At 37.3% G+C, this 14,715-nt stretch overlaps 1 long non-coding RNA gene across 1 annotated transcript; it reads left to right on the forward strand.

Moving 5' to 3' along the window:
- The first annotated feature begins 10,261 nt into the window (after positions 1 to 10,261).
- On the forward strand, positions 10,262 to 13,011 carry LOC112758048 (uncharacterized). Its single transcript, XR_003179491.3, has 3 exons — positions 10,262 to 10,316; positions 10,394 to 10,550; positions 12,690 to 13,011. It is a non-coding gene; the product is annotated as an uncharacterized lncRNA (long non-coding RNA).
- The last annotated feature ends 1,704 nt before the right edge of the window (positions 13,012 to 14,715 follow it).

Genomic DNA, 14,715 nt, shown 5'->3' on the forward strand with positions numbered 1-14,715 from the left:
CAAGCACCCACCAAGCATGTTCATCCATAATTTACTAAACATTCAATATACACCTGCATTCCAACTTATCCTATGGTCATCTAGCCTAAGTTTTCACATAACATTATATATTAAATGCAAGAAACCTAAACTATACCTTGGCTGATTCCCACGTTGCGACCAAAGCAATTTAATTAAAACCAAGGCTGCCCCTCAAAACTCAATAAACTCTAGGCTCAGCTTCCTCCAAGTTTCAATATTTACAATTTCAAGCTCCAATTATTTATTATCAACCTAATACACATTCATAACACATATATATCCAATTTAATACTCAAAGCTCAAATTTGATGAAATTAAAATAGAATTATCGTATACTCACCTTACCCAAGCTTCACATAAGCAAGAGTGAACATTTTTCTCAAGCTAATTGGATCCTAAAACATCAAAGAACAAAGAAATTCAATATCTCCACTAATTTTTCAAAAATTGGGGAAGAAGTACGGCAAATTGAAGTTACCGTAAACGTTCTGGGAGGTTTCTCTTCTCTCCTTCCCTGGAAGGCTTTCACGCTGTACACAGAGGAAATAAGGAAGAGAAGGGCTTTTGGGCTCATTTAATATGTTGGTCCGGTTGGACCGACATCCCGGTTTGGGCTCGGTTCAATCGGTTCGGTCCGTTCGGTCCAATCTTGGTCTGTTTTCTTCGAAATTGGTGTCAAAATTCTCATTTCAATGAGCTCTATCCTAATTTAATATTATATTCGCATTTCTAATCTTCCTTATTAAAAACTAATTTATTGACTAATTATCTACTTATTTATCGGGGTTTACAAAAGACATACTCAATTTCCGCTCAAATAATATTTGAGCTGATTTTGTTTTCTAAGTTGCAGGCTTCCAATAGCCATGAAATTTTACTAAAGAAAGAGAGATATGCAAGCACGTAGAATTCTTTTTTTACCCAAAAAAGAGGCTCTTTTTTCACCTGTCTAATATAATGTTCCAACTAATATAGGTCGAGATAAGTCTAATAAAGTTTATCTAATGCTAATTTGATTCAAATAAATCCATGAAGATAATAACGTAATAAAGAAAAGGGGAATATTAATTTACTTGAGGTGACAAAGATTGGAAAGGGTGCAATGGAGCTTGATGCAGCCAAACTCAAAGGCGGGCATGGTGAGGTAGATATAGAAGGCCGGTGGCAAAAGGAAGAATATGGCAACGATGGCAGCGAATTGGCATCTGTTGAGAGGGAACTCTCCGATTTTGGCTTCTTGGCGGCGGGGAGTCGTCCTCGGCATTGTTTTTGAGGTCCCTAAGGAGCAACCTACCAGTATTGATCGCCATGATGTTCTGCGGTGCTGGCATCATCGTCGGCAGAAGGTGGGTCCGATCACGGCATTGGCATTCAGGGGTTTATGGAATGGAATTTGAGTGATTACTTGAAAATGAAATTGGGGGAATGGGGAACCCTAAAGATAGGATCTTTTAGCTGCAATTTCAATTTGAATTCGAATCCGAAAGCGTGTGGTGTTGTGTTGTGATGTGAGAAAGAAGGATTTGTGAGAGAGAGACGACAACATGAATTAGGGTGTTTGAGAGAGGTTCGAATAGGTAGAGAAAGAAGATTAATGGACACCCACTAAATTGTTGCGCCAAAAAAACTGCCAAGCTGGCACAATCTTTTCCTTTGGCGGTGGTTATGTAAACCGACGCTAAATGGCCGCCGCAATCCTCTGCCTGTGTTGTAGTGATTTGTATTAATTAAATAATTTTTTATCTTTTGTTTATTATATAATTCAAATATTTTATTAAGATTAAAAATTTAAAATATTTAGTTTTTATTTTTTATTTTTACTTTTAATAAGAAATTAACTTTTAAAAACACTACACTCTTTTTTTCAAAACATATTAGCATTTGTCATTAATTTCTTGCAGAGATTTATAAAATAAATTCTTTGCAGAGTTAAATGGGTTCAGGTTATCATGTTTTGAGACTAATTTTTTTGGAAATAGAAGAATATTGTGTAACACCCTACCACATAAAGCTTTATGCTTAAGTTATAAATTAGAGGTGGCATTATATTACGAACTTTAAAATAAATATATATATATATATATATATATATATATATATATATATATATATATATATATATATATATATATATATATATATAAGGAAATATAGTTAGGAACCTTGAAGAAAAGCTAAACAAAACCGAAATAGAAGATCGCATCACACTCGTTCGGATAAACATAGGAGAATACATAAGATCGAACGGAAAGGATAATATATAAAACCAGAATTCCAAAAGATACAAATAACAAGCTCCAGACTCGACCTGCGAAGCAAAGACCGGCCAGAGTTGACTAAAATACTGAATATAAACCCTGTTTCCCCAAGTCAACCTCTAGGATGGACAAAATACAAATATATACAAGGTGGAGAATACTATTTATATACATATACAAAACTCTAAAACACAAAATATCCCAAAGGTAGATCTTCGCGTCCCAAGAGTCTCCAGCAAGCTCAACATGGTGTCTCACGTCCTGCATTTGAAAACAACAATATATGTATGGAATGGAAACCGAGGATTCTCAGTATGGTAAAGGTGCCCACATAGATAATATATAAGGTCCCGAGAAAGCCCGAGGCATTTCTAGAACTCCGACAATCCCATATCAAACTTAAAGATTATACTAAACTAGAAATTTTGGTAATATATCTAAGGGATTTTAGTCCTAATCCATCTTTTCACTTTTTGTTTCCTGCAAACCTTCCAATCTCCAAGTGGAACAACCCTCAGCGTCACCTCCGCGGTATGAGGGATCTCTCAGAAAACAAACACATGCAAAATAGATAAGGAAAGTACAGGTATAGATAGCAGTTATAGTAAACAGATCAGATAGCAATTAATCACAGATAAGCAATTAGGCAAGCCAAAACAAATGAAAACTCAAACAAAACATACAAATGCACATGATGCATCCCTGTCCTACTAGCCATGAGCTCACGTATCGATTACTTTTCCAGAATCCGACACACCCGGTAGCTAACCCGAATATTGTCTTTCTGACATGCATCTACATTCTTGGGATATAGTACTCATCATACTCTTGGGATATAGTGTCCGCCACACTCTTGGGATATAATGCCCGCCACACTCTTGGGATAAAGTGCCTGTCACAATCATGGAATATAGTGCCCGACACACTTCCAGGGTAAATTGCTCCCACACTCTTTGGATATTGTGTCCGCCACACTCTTAGGATATAATGCCCGCGCATACTCTTGGGCTATAGTGCCCGACACACTTTACAAACAGAGAGAATATAATGCAACATAAGCGGAACAGATTATATGCACCCAATATCCTCATCAAACTCATCTTTAACATACTCAAGATCAAGCATATTCAAGATCAGAAGCAAAATCACAACTCAATATACTCATTTCTCATTCCAACCTCATTATAATCATGATCGCTATATATCATCATCACCTTTATTCATATCTCAGACAATCACAATGCCATATCTCATAGTTCAATTATTCACTTCACAAATCTCCCTCAATGTCAACCTAGCTCCTTTAATAGGTTTGCTCTCTTTCCAAAGCCTCAAAGCTAGCGATCTGACCTTAGATAGGGGTTACGGAAGTTTACAAGCTTTCCAGGAAGGTCAAACAGTAAAAAAAATAGAGTTTTATATGGAAAAATAGGGCTCGTGCGTACGCATCATTGCTATGCGTATGCACGCACCAGAAAAATTTCCCAGCCTGTGCGTACGATTACAGTGTGTCTACGCACAACTTGTAAAACTTCCAGGGTATGCGTGCACACACCCCTCGTGCGTATGCACGAGTCTCACCAAATGCTCTGGCTATGCATTCGCACAATAGTGTACGTGGGCATACATACCAGAATTTCTGATTTTCTGCAAAAATCTTTTTTAAACCCAAACTTCAAATCCGCATAACCTTTTCGTTAAAAATTATTTTTCGTTCGTTGGTCGAATGTTATAAACTTCACGGACCCAATTTTCATTCAAAATAAGTTTCACAAAATTTGGGGGTTCCGAAAGCCAAGTTATGGCCTACCGAAGTTAGTCAAGAATTCAAATTTTACCCAAAACATAAAACTTCTAGTTTTACCAAAGTTTTCAATTCATACTCAATCAAACCACCACAATTTTCAATATCAATGACCTCTAACCACTTTTACATATCTATCAATCATTCCATAAACATATCAACATCCAAACCCTTTACTTATTGAATAATTCCATGCATAATTTTCCACCAAACTCAACATATGTCACCATTAATCATTAAACATTAACAATTCACATAATTCAACTTATCCTACGGACAATTAGTCTAAGTTTTTACGCAACATTATACATTAACTACGAGAAACCAAAATCATACACCGATTTCTCTCCAAGCTCGGAACACCTCAAAACTCTCCTCTTCTCAAGTTTCCAAATCTCCAAATCCTTACCAAATGAATTTCCAGCTTCCAAGGTTCAAATTCAAGCATCCAACATCCAACAATTTGACTCCAATTCACATAATTCAATCTAATTTCATGCAATATCACTATAATCAACACAAGGACTCACTAATTCACTAATTCACAAGGGTTAACAATTTCTTACCTTATCCACGGACGTTTGGAACAAAATCCAATGATAATCCCACACTAGATCGCACCTAAATCATCAAAACACCATAACCCCTCAACATTCAATACCCAAAATCACAAAATTTAAGGGGGTGAAAATTGGGTGAGAAATTCAAGTTTCTTACCACTTTGTTCCAAAAAATTTAAAGAGAATTTCGAGATGAACGCGTGACCGTAGACGGCTCGTCAATCGGAGCTACAGATTGAAAGTTACAAGGATTTGAATATTGAGTTGAAATAGAGGTTAGGGTTCTCCTCATCCTTTTTATTCCTAGTGTGAATTTGGTTGAATGGGAGGGGGCAGTGGCAGAGTGCTTCATTTATATGTTGGGTCTTGGGCCTAAAACGGTCCGATTCAACCGGTTTGGCCTATTAGCTCAATTTTTGGCTAAATTTTTTAAAATTAGTGTTAAAATTCGTATTTTAAATATTTTACCTCTTCCGATTATAAAATTTAATTTTCTAATTTCTTTGACTAATAATTAATTATTAGTTAATTAGACATTAATTTTCAAAGTCTACAGATTGTGTGTAATTCACTATAATGGTTAATTGGTATGTTTTTCTTTGATATGAATTTTATTTTTTTCCAAATTTAAATAACAAATCGAACCCTCAGATTTGAAGAATAATAAAATTTGTCGAGAAATCTTAAGGTTAAATTTAATAGTGCATAAATCGGAGGGTCTGATTTGTGTTTATCTTTGATATGGATGTTAATTTTTTTTATTAATTTTAAATAACAAATCGAACTCTCAGATTTAAAGAATAATAAAATTTGTAGAGAACTCTGAGTGTAACACCCTTGCTATCAAAATGTCACGCTTCCGGCTGCGCTACTCTGATAGTTTAGGTCTTACGACGACTATAAACATATTTAATGCTAAAATAGGAGTCTGTTTAAAACTTAAAACCGTATAAATTTTCAAAAGACTTTTTAGTTGAAAACATAAATACATACTTATAAACCATATACAATACTTACAAAGAATATATATACATAATATTAACTTACAAAATTAGTGCACATCATAATTCCTATCCCTCTTACAAAATTACAAGAATAGAGGCGAGGAAAAAATTAATATCTAAAACAATACAAAATATCGTGTAAACATAAAACGAAATAAACTCTTCATGACTTCTTCATCCATATCCTGAAAAGAGAAAACCTGTAGGGGAGTGAGAACATCGTCCTCGCTGGTTCTCACTATAGTATTAGAGAATTGCTATAATAAGATACGTAAAATAAAACTGTCTTCATGGTACAGTGATCGGTGCTCGTCTTATGTATCTTTCCAAAAGCCAAAGGTTTACATTCAGAAATCCAAAATCCTATTTAAAAGAGAAATCTATCAATTCTTCAAAATCCAAAACTTTTTCCTTTTGTACAAAATATTAAAAGCTTTCCTAGACAGCATGAATGACCAACCTGTTCCAAGCATAGGTTTATTAAGTCTATGCTGAATCAATTTGGTTTTTCATACTTTACTAAATCACAAACACAAACCAAACACAAACTCTGGCCCATCGCATAATCAATCACGGCCTCAGGTCAAAACAACTGAATCAACATCCAATTCACCATAATCCAACCAATTTAAGTCACAAACACAAGTAGAAAGGTTCAAACACAATCAAAGCAGTTACATCAAGTATAACAATTAGCAGTTAAACATATATATTCACATAGGCAAACCAATTACAATATGCACACCCAAACAATGTCACATAGATGCATATGATGAATGTCTGTCCTATTGACTGTGATATCACTTGTCCGTTGTAGTGCCAATCCCAACATAAAATCTGGTCGACAACTCCTGGATTACTCTCTCTGTTGCGCATACTCAGGAGGAATAATTTCTAGAGATGAGTGCCTTACCCCCTTCTCCATCAGAGGGTAACGTTCTAAGGTAGAGTGCGCTACCACCTTCCTCTGGATGCCATATGATTCCGTGGGTTAGTGCCCTACCACCTTGCAACCAGAGAGAAATATGAATGGGGATCCCAGCTTTGACCCTCACATCTCAACGTAGGCGGGAGATTACCTCAGCCCCTACGCTGGCACCACTATCTCGACAAGTGGGAGACTGCCACAGCCCTTGCCCGAGGCGCATGGTGACATACCAACAATCTCAATAATATCCACAATCAATCAGGCTCAAAATCTTATTTCAACAATCATTCTTGGCCTATTTACTTTCAAATAAAAAAACGTATTTAGTTCACATCTTGCCAAGAACCACTTTTCTCAAGTCAATTTACTTTTTAAAACAGAGCCACTTTCCACAACATCTTTTCAAACTTGGAAATAACTTCAAAATCATGCCAAATTCAAAATCTCTTCTGAAAGACTCAAAATTATTCATTCTAAATCAGGATTTGGTGATAAAATTTTCCAGTAGAGTCTCAAGTTTTTAGGGGAGAATAACCTATCTCATTTTGTTAAATTCATTGAAAATCTCTAAAACCTTAGCTTCTTAATTTAAATAAATAAAAAATGAATTTAAACCAAAACCAAGTTATTTAAACCGAAAACCAATTTCAATTTTATTCTTAAATCTGAAGCATTTCCAAAGGCTCAGAAATTATTTTAGTTTTGCTAAATCAGAATTTAAAGAATACCTTAAACTTTTCCTAAAATGTCATAAAGTGAAATTTGTCAATCCAAATTCAAGTTCTTTTAAATCTACTAAAACTCCTCCAAATGTGCTTATTTAAATCAAATTCCAAAACATAAGTATTTTCATCTTTAAATCGACTTTAAAACATAATTTTTTTCTTAAATAAATCACACTCAAAATATAATAAATTTCTTAATAAAATAAGTTCAAACATAATTATTTTATCAATAATTCTATTCAAAATATAATTCATTATTTTCTAAATAACGTTTCAAACAAGTCTCGGATTTTATAGAAATTTCGACAGTACGTTCCCTAAAACCTGGACTTTTCCACCCTTTTTGTGTCCCAACCAAACTATTCTGCAACCCTTTCCAACGGGTTTAAGACCAATCAGTTCAAAATCAAGCTGATTCCAAAAATTCATATCATTTTCATATCTCAAGGAAACCGATTCAAAATCAAATCATTCTCAATGAATCAAACCAATTTCCAAAACTTTAAAGAAACAATTCAGAAACTGTCCGTTTAACAAAACCAAGCAATGATCCAAATCCAACAAGCAAGCATATTAATCCAAAATAGCTAGACAATATATAAGATTTTTACAATCACTAAAAAGTGTATTCTTCACATCAATATCCATTTATAACAATTCCAAAATATAAACATAAGTTCTTAGAAAAATATCCCTACCTCATTTGTGATTCAACTACGCGAAAAAACTCCATTTTCTCTCGGCAACGACGGCAGTCGCAACCTCAGCCCCCTAACCACTTTCGCTGCAACCACAGCAGTGTAAAAGCGAGATGTAACCACCAGAACTCGACCCTACGTTACCAAACATCAGATTGTTTAACCAAACACAACAAAATATTAACGCGAGGGTTTTCGAAACATAATTACTTACTGGAATAACAAAACGAAGCAGCTACACTTTGAGCATGACATGTAAGCACCGATACTCAACCCTATGATAGACAACGCCGCAACACCTCAGCATAAGATAATAGAATAGCAACTAAAAGGGCTTTTCGGAATGAAAATGCTTACCAAGACAAAGAATTTAGCGGCAGTTTTCGGTGGCAGAGACGACAGAGGCAAGGCGCAGTAACACCCAGCAGCTCCTCCTCCCTCCACGCGGCCTAGACGGTGGCACAGGCAGCCGCAGTAGCGGCGAGCTTCAGCCGCGACGTGGAATGGCGAAACAGCGCCGTTCTTCCCCTCCTCTGGCTCTCCCCTCTTTAACCCTACGCGTCCCTCTCTTTTCTGGCGACAATGGTGACAAAAGCAAGCTTAGTGGTGACGGCGGCAGCACGCGACGGTAGAGGTCCGCGATGAGAACCACGGCAGCGCCAACTTCGCAGTGAAGTAACGCAGTCTTCCTCACTCCTCGCAGTTCTGCTTCGACGGCGGTTCTAAGGTGGACCAGCGATGACTGCAAGCTGGGTGGTGGCGCAGACAGCTCCCCCTCTCTTCCTCTCCTTCTCTGCGGCCCCCTTCCCCTTTCCCTTTTTTCTTTCTTTCCTTCTTTCCTTTTCTTTCTTTCTTTCTGCTGACCGTAGGTATGGAGCTAGGGTTTGGGTTGGGAAGTGTGTGTGAGAGAGTGTTATGTTGTGTTAGGGTTAGGGTATCAATTTGAAAATTTTGGGTTTAATTAGAGTAGGATAATTTTAATAAAATTAGGGTATAAAGAGTATTAATTTGAAATCTAATTTAATCTTTAAAATTATTTTAAAAATATTATTTATTTTTATCAAAATACTAATTCATTCTCAATTAGATACTCCAAATAAAATTATAAGATAATAAGATTAATTTTCTTTATTCCTAAAACTTAAAGTATTAAATCATAAAAATATTAATTATTTGAATTAAATTATATAAACATTCTTATTATTTCATAACTACTAACTTTATAATTTAAATATAGAAAATAAATTCAATAATTATAAAATTAGATAAAATTCTAATTTAAATATCCAAACCTCATTATTTTTTAATTTAAAAACTGTAAGTTGTAAATAGGAAAATATACAATAATTATAGAGTTTGGATAAAAAGCTTAATTTATTTCAAATTCATCTAATCAAAACAGCCTCTAATTATGTTTAATAAAATAATTTCTGAAATTAAAACTATAAATAAATACATAATTTGAAATTAATTCATAATAAGATAATGAGGTTTAGATGATACATAAGATAATGCATAGTTTTAGTACTTTACTTTTAAATACTTTAGAAAAGCAAAGGTCTTGGCATATATATAATTTTTCAAACACCGGATAAACCATAAGACTTAGACATACAGGAAAAGGGTGGTAATAAGCAAAAGTTACAAGATAGACTCGAAACAAAGGGTTTACATGTGCCAATACTTTATTAAATCTTGAAGAAACACAAGAAGGCGTAATTTTCAAGATAGGTGTAAGACAAACAAAGTGGTAGTTAATGTAAACCCCGCTAAAATCGGAAAATAATTAGTCAATAAATCGAATTTTAAATAGGAAAATTAAAAATACAAAACTAGTATCAAAATAGAATAGAGCTCGTCAAAACGAGAATTTTGATACCAATTTCAAAAATTTGGCCCAAAATCGGACCGGAAGGACCGAACCGGTTGAACCGGGGCACAAACCGAGCCCGTGGGTCCAACCGGACTCATAATATAAAGAAAACAGCAGCCTTCTTCTTCCTCATTAGTTGCTGCAACGCCAAAACAGAATTGGAGGAAAGGGAGAGAAGCTCTCAAACCCTAACCCTTTGATCCACCATAACTCCTCCGTCCGGGCTCCGATCGCCGCACTGTTCACGGCCACACGCTCAGCGCGTCGAGCTCTACCTTTCTATCCGAACAATTTCACTGGTAAGCCTCCTATTAAGTTCAGAATCCCTATCCCTCTTTCTTTGGTAAACTTGGAAACCTATGGTGAATCTTGTCCAATTTCTATGTTCTAGGTTCAAGTTAGCTTCCGAAACTTGTGGGCTCAAGCTATTGAGCATATGGGTATGGTAAGAACACCCTAACCCTAGCTCAATCTTGTTTTTGGTAATAGAAAACTGAATTGAAACATATATATGTGTATTAGGTGTAGTTTAAGAGGGTGTTTATGCATTGGACTTGAATTTGGATTACTTGGAGCTTTGTTGGTGACAAGGCTTACTTTGGGGCTATTTGATTGAGCTTGGAGGGGCTGTGATTTTGAGTTGTGAGGCTGCCTTGGGTGAACTAAGTGATCGGCCAAGGTATGGTTCAAGTTTCGCACGTTTAATATTTACGGTGTTGTGAAAACTTAGGTTAGAGGAACCATAGGATAAGTTAAATTGTTTGTTCTATTTAATGATTAGCCTTGTAATGTTGTTGAAATAGATTTTTTGGTGGCTATATATATTGGAATTATGAGGTGTGGAAGTTATTAATGGTGTGCTCTTATATTTATTTATTATGGATTAGGATTGGTGTTTGTTAATAAGGGTGTAGAGTTGTGTTGTGGTGGTATTGCATTTGCTGTAACTAATTATGTAATGATCGGAATTGCATGAGACTAAGTCTGGGATAAACTTGGGAATATAAGGAACTAAACTGGAAAATTTGGGACCTTTTTGTTAAATATACAATTTATGGCAAATTTTTAAAGTTAGGTTGTTAAATCTATCCTGCAGCAGAAAAGGTTAAACAGAACAGCAACTTGTTTGTCTTTCTGCGACTTCTACAAGTTGAGTTTTGGAGTGAAACTAATTTTGTTATAAAATTTGATTAACTTTCTTTATTGCTCTAAAACTTCAGAATTTTAAAAGTTAAGGATTAGGAGTTGTGAATTTTTGAATATTGGTGGTCAAAACTGAAAAGAAACAGATTTCAGAAAGCTATGCATCAACTTCCAATACTTGTAACTCTTAGAATTGAATAGCAATTGGGTTGCAACTAAGACACAGTTGTTTCTGGATGGGCTAGGAGTTTCCAAATCAAAATTTAGCTTAATTGGAGTTTTGTAATAAAAGTTATTCAAATTGAAAGGTACTAAGCTTGTTGGTTTCAAAAACAGATTTTGACTCATTTTTACTTAACTTCCAGGTAATGTAACTTCTTTATTAAAATGATATTAACTCAGAACCAATTGAGAAAGAAACCTGGATGAGTGAAGTGTAACTACATTAATTTTTAAAGTCATTGGATTTAACTTGAATTTTATATTGAATTTTGAATATCACATGCTGTTGCTGTTTTTCTGGTTTCATGCACTGCAGAATAGTCACTGTTTTTCCTTTATTCCTAAGGCTAGAAAAATCAGAATATTATGATTTTTGATTTGTTAGAAAGCTTATTTCAAGATGAACGCCTGGACATAAAGTTTGCGCAATTCCGAGTTCATTTTTTATATTAAAAACAGAAAAGGAAATAGAGCGTCGAGGATGTCTTAGTGATAGTCATGGGTTCGAGAAGTTAAAGTTTAACCTTCGTGTGATGTGACTGATTTAATGTTAGAGTTGGGTTGATTTTAATATTATTCGATAATAAGAAGGTTGAGAAGAGTTTGATAAATAGTTTGGTCAGGACGCAGAAAGGATAATTAAGATGAATTATAAGGGAATGATGATGAAAAATGTGAAAGGGAGGTTGTTTATAAAAGGAGTTAACATGCCATGGCTTGATGAATGATTAAATAATGATTATGATTATGAAATGGCTTATGAATGATGATATCTGAGATATGAGTTTCCCTGGGTAAAAACCGTGGCTCGCCACCACGTGTTCCAGGTTGATTCTCGATACTCTATTAACCCTACGTCGTAAGGGTGACCGGGCACGTATAAATTCCCGGGTATGGATAACCCCCATTGAGTGATTTATATGATGATTGAATGTAAACTCTATGCATAGACTCTTGGGGATGCGCAACGGGGGACAGTCTAAGGTTTTCGGACTTGTCGGGTTGGCTGGATAACCGACAGATGGGCCCCATCAGCCATAGGACAGGCATGCATCATATGCATTTGTTTGTTTTGATTGCTATGCATTTCCTGGGATTGCCTAATTGATATATATCACCTACTATCTGTTATACTTGCTATTTGTACTATCTGCTTATTACTTGTGCGTGACCTTGTTTGGTTGCTTGTTTCTGTTGCATTGTGAATGATGGAGGGATAGAGGAAAAGGAGAAATGGTTTGGTGTTAGATTAGGATTGAAATTGAGTAAGTTAGGTAGATTTAGAATACCTACCCCTGTTATAGCTTCTGTTTAGTAATTAAGTTGGATAATTGTATAACGGAGTTCTAGGATTGCCTATGGCATTCTCAGGACCGTATTTCTTATGCGCGTGGCACTTTTACCATGCTGAGAACCTCCGGTTCTCATTCCATATTGTATTGTTGTTTTTCAGATGCAGGTCGAGAGGCTCCTCGCTAGGCGTCTGGATCCTGGAAAGCGAAGTAGTCCTTGGGTGTATTTTGGTTTTCTATTTGTATATATGTATATATGTATTTAGCTTACTCTCCAAGTAACTTATGTATGCTGCTCCTCTTAGAGGTTGAGGGAGAGATAGGAGTTTATTTTGGTATTTTGGTATATTTTGGGGATACCTATGTATGTTCATATGTATATATATATATATATATATATATATATATATATATCCTCTGGCCAGCCTTAGCTTCGCAGGCTAAGTCAGGGGCTAGTTATGCTGTTTCCTTGGCTTTCCTTTATTCTTTTGCTTAACTTTATCATGTTCCTATTAGGTTTCTTAGCACGCATACTCTGAGTGCTAATGTGAATTTCTTCCTTGGTTGCTTGCCGTAAGATTCTTTGTTTCAGACTTCTTTCATGAGATATGGTTCCTTTCGCTTTTGCAAACTGAACATGCCACACCTCTCTATTTCTTTTCTTCGATATTTTTGAAAATGGAGTTGATATGAATCTTTTCTATCTTATATCAATTTTCGAGGACGAAAATTTTTATAAGGTGGGTAGAATATAACAACCCGAGTTTGACGCCCACACACTGAGAACTGTTTTAAGGAGGCCTTGAAAAATGAACTCGGAATACTAACCCTAAAATTTCTATATATGTATATACTCGGTTTACTTGTCAAGGGTTATAATTTTGTACGGGTCAGGCCGCATACAGTATGCCTTATACATACAGTGTGTATGCTAATGATGCTAATATTTTCTCTCCCTTTCCTCCAATTCTGTTTTGGCGTTGCAGCAACTAATGAGGAAGAAGAAGGCTGCTGTTTCCTTTATATTATGGGTCCGGTGGGACCCACGGGCTCGGTTTGTGCCCCGGTTCAACCGGTTCGGTGCTTCCGGTCCGATTTTGAGCCAAATTTTCGAAATTGATATAAAAATTCTCGTTTTTCCGAGCTCTATCCTATTTTGATATTAGTTTTGCATATTTAATTTTCCTATTGAAAATTCAATTTACGGATGCTGGGGTCGTTGCAACGGATGCTGCGCGCGTTGCAATGTTGGCTGGGGGCGTTGTAGCGGAGGCAGGTCGCATTGCAACGGATGCTGGTGACGTTGCAACGGAGGCTGGGCGCGTTGCAACGGATGCTGGGGACGTTGCAATGGAGGCAGGGCGTGTCGCAACGTTGGCTGGGGGCGTTGCAACATTGGCTAGAGGCGTTGCAACGGAGGCAGGGTGCATTGCAACGTTGGCCGGTGACGTTGCAACGGAGGCAGGTCGCTTTGCAACGGATGCTGGGATCGTTGCAACGGAAGCTGGGGGCATTGCAACATTGGCTGGGGGCATTGCAACGGATGCTGGGCACATTGCAACGTTGGCTGGTGACGTTACAACGGATGCTGGTGACGTTGCAACGGAGGCAGGGCGCGTTGCAACGTTGGCTGGGGGCGTTGCAACGGAGGCAGGTCGCGTTGTCACGGTTGCTGGTGACGTTGCAACGGAGGCAGGGCGCGTTTCAACGGATGCTGGTGACGTTGCAACGGAGGCAGGGAGCGTTGCAACAGAGGCAGGTCGCGTTGCCACGGTTGCTGGTGACGTTGCAACGGAGGCAGGGCGCGTTGCAACGTTGGCTGGGGGGGTTGCAACGGATGCTGGGGGCGTTGCAACGGATGCTGGGCGCGTTGCAACGGAGGCAGGTCGCGTTGCAACGTTGGCTGGGGGGGTTGCAACGGATGCTGGGGGCGTTGCAACGGATTCTGGGCGCGTTGCAACGGAGGCAGGTCGCGTTGCAACGTTGGCTGGGGGCATTGCAACGGATGCTGGGGGCGGTGTAACGTTGGTCGGGCGCGTTGCAACGGAGGCAGGGTGCGTTGCAACGGATGCTGGTGACGTTGCAACGGAGGCAGGGTGCGTTGCAATGTTGGCTGGGAGTGTTGCAACGGAGGCAGGGTGCGTTACAACGTTGGCTGGGGGCGTTGCAACGGATGCTGGGCGCATT

Source organism: Arachis hypogaea, chromosome 16 (assembly GCF_003086295.3).
Source record: "Arachis hypogaea cultivar Tifrunner chromosome 16, arahy.Tifrunner.gnm2.J5K5, whole genome shotgun sequence".
Lineage (NCBI taxonomy): Eukaryota > Viridiplantae > Streptophyta > Magnoliopsida > Fabales > Fabaceae > Arachis > Arachis hypogaea.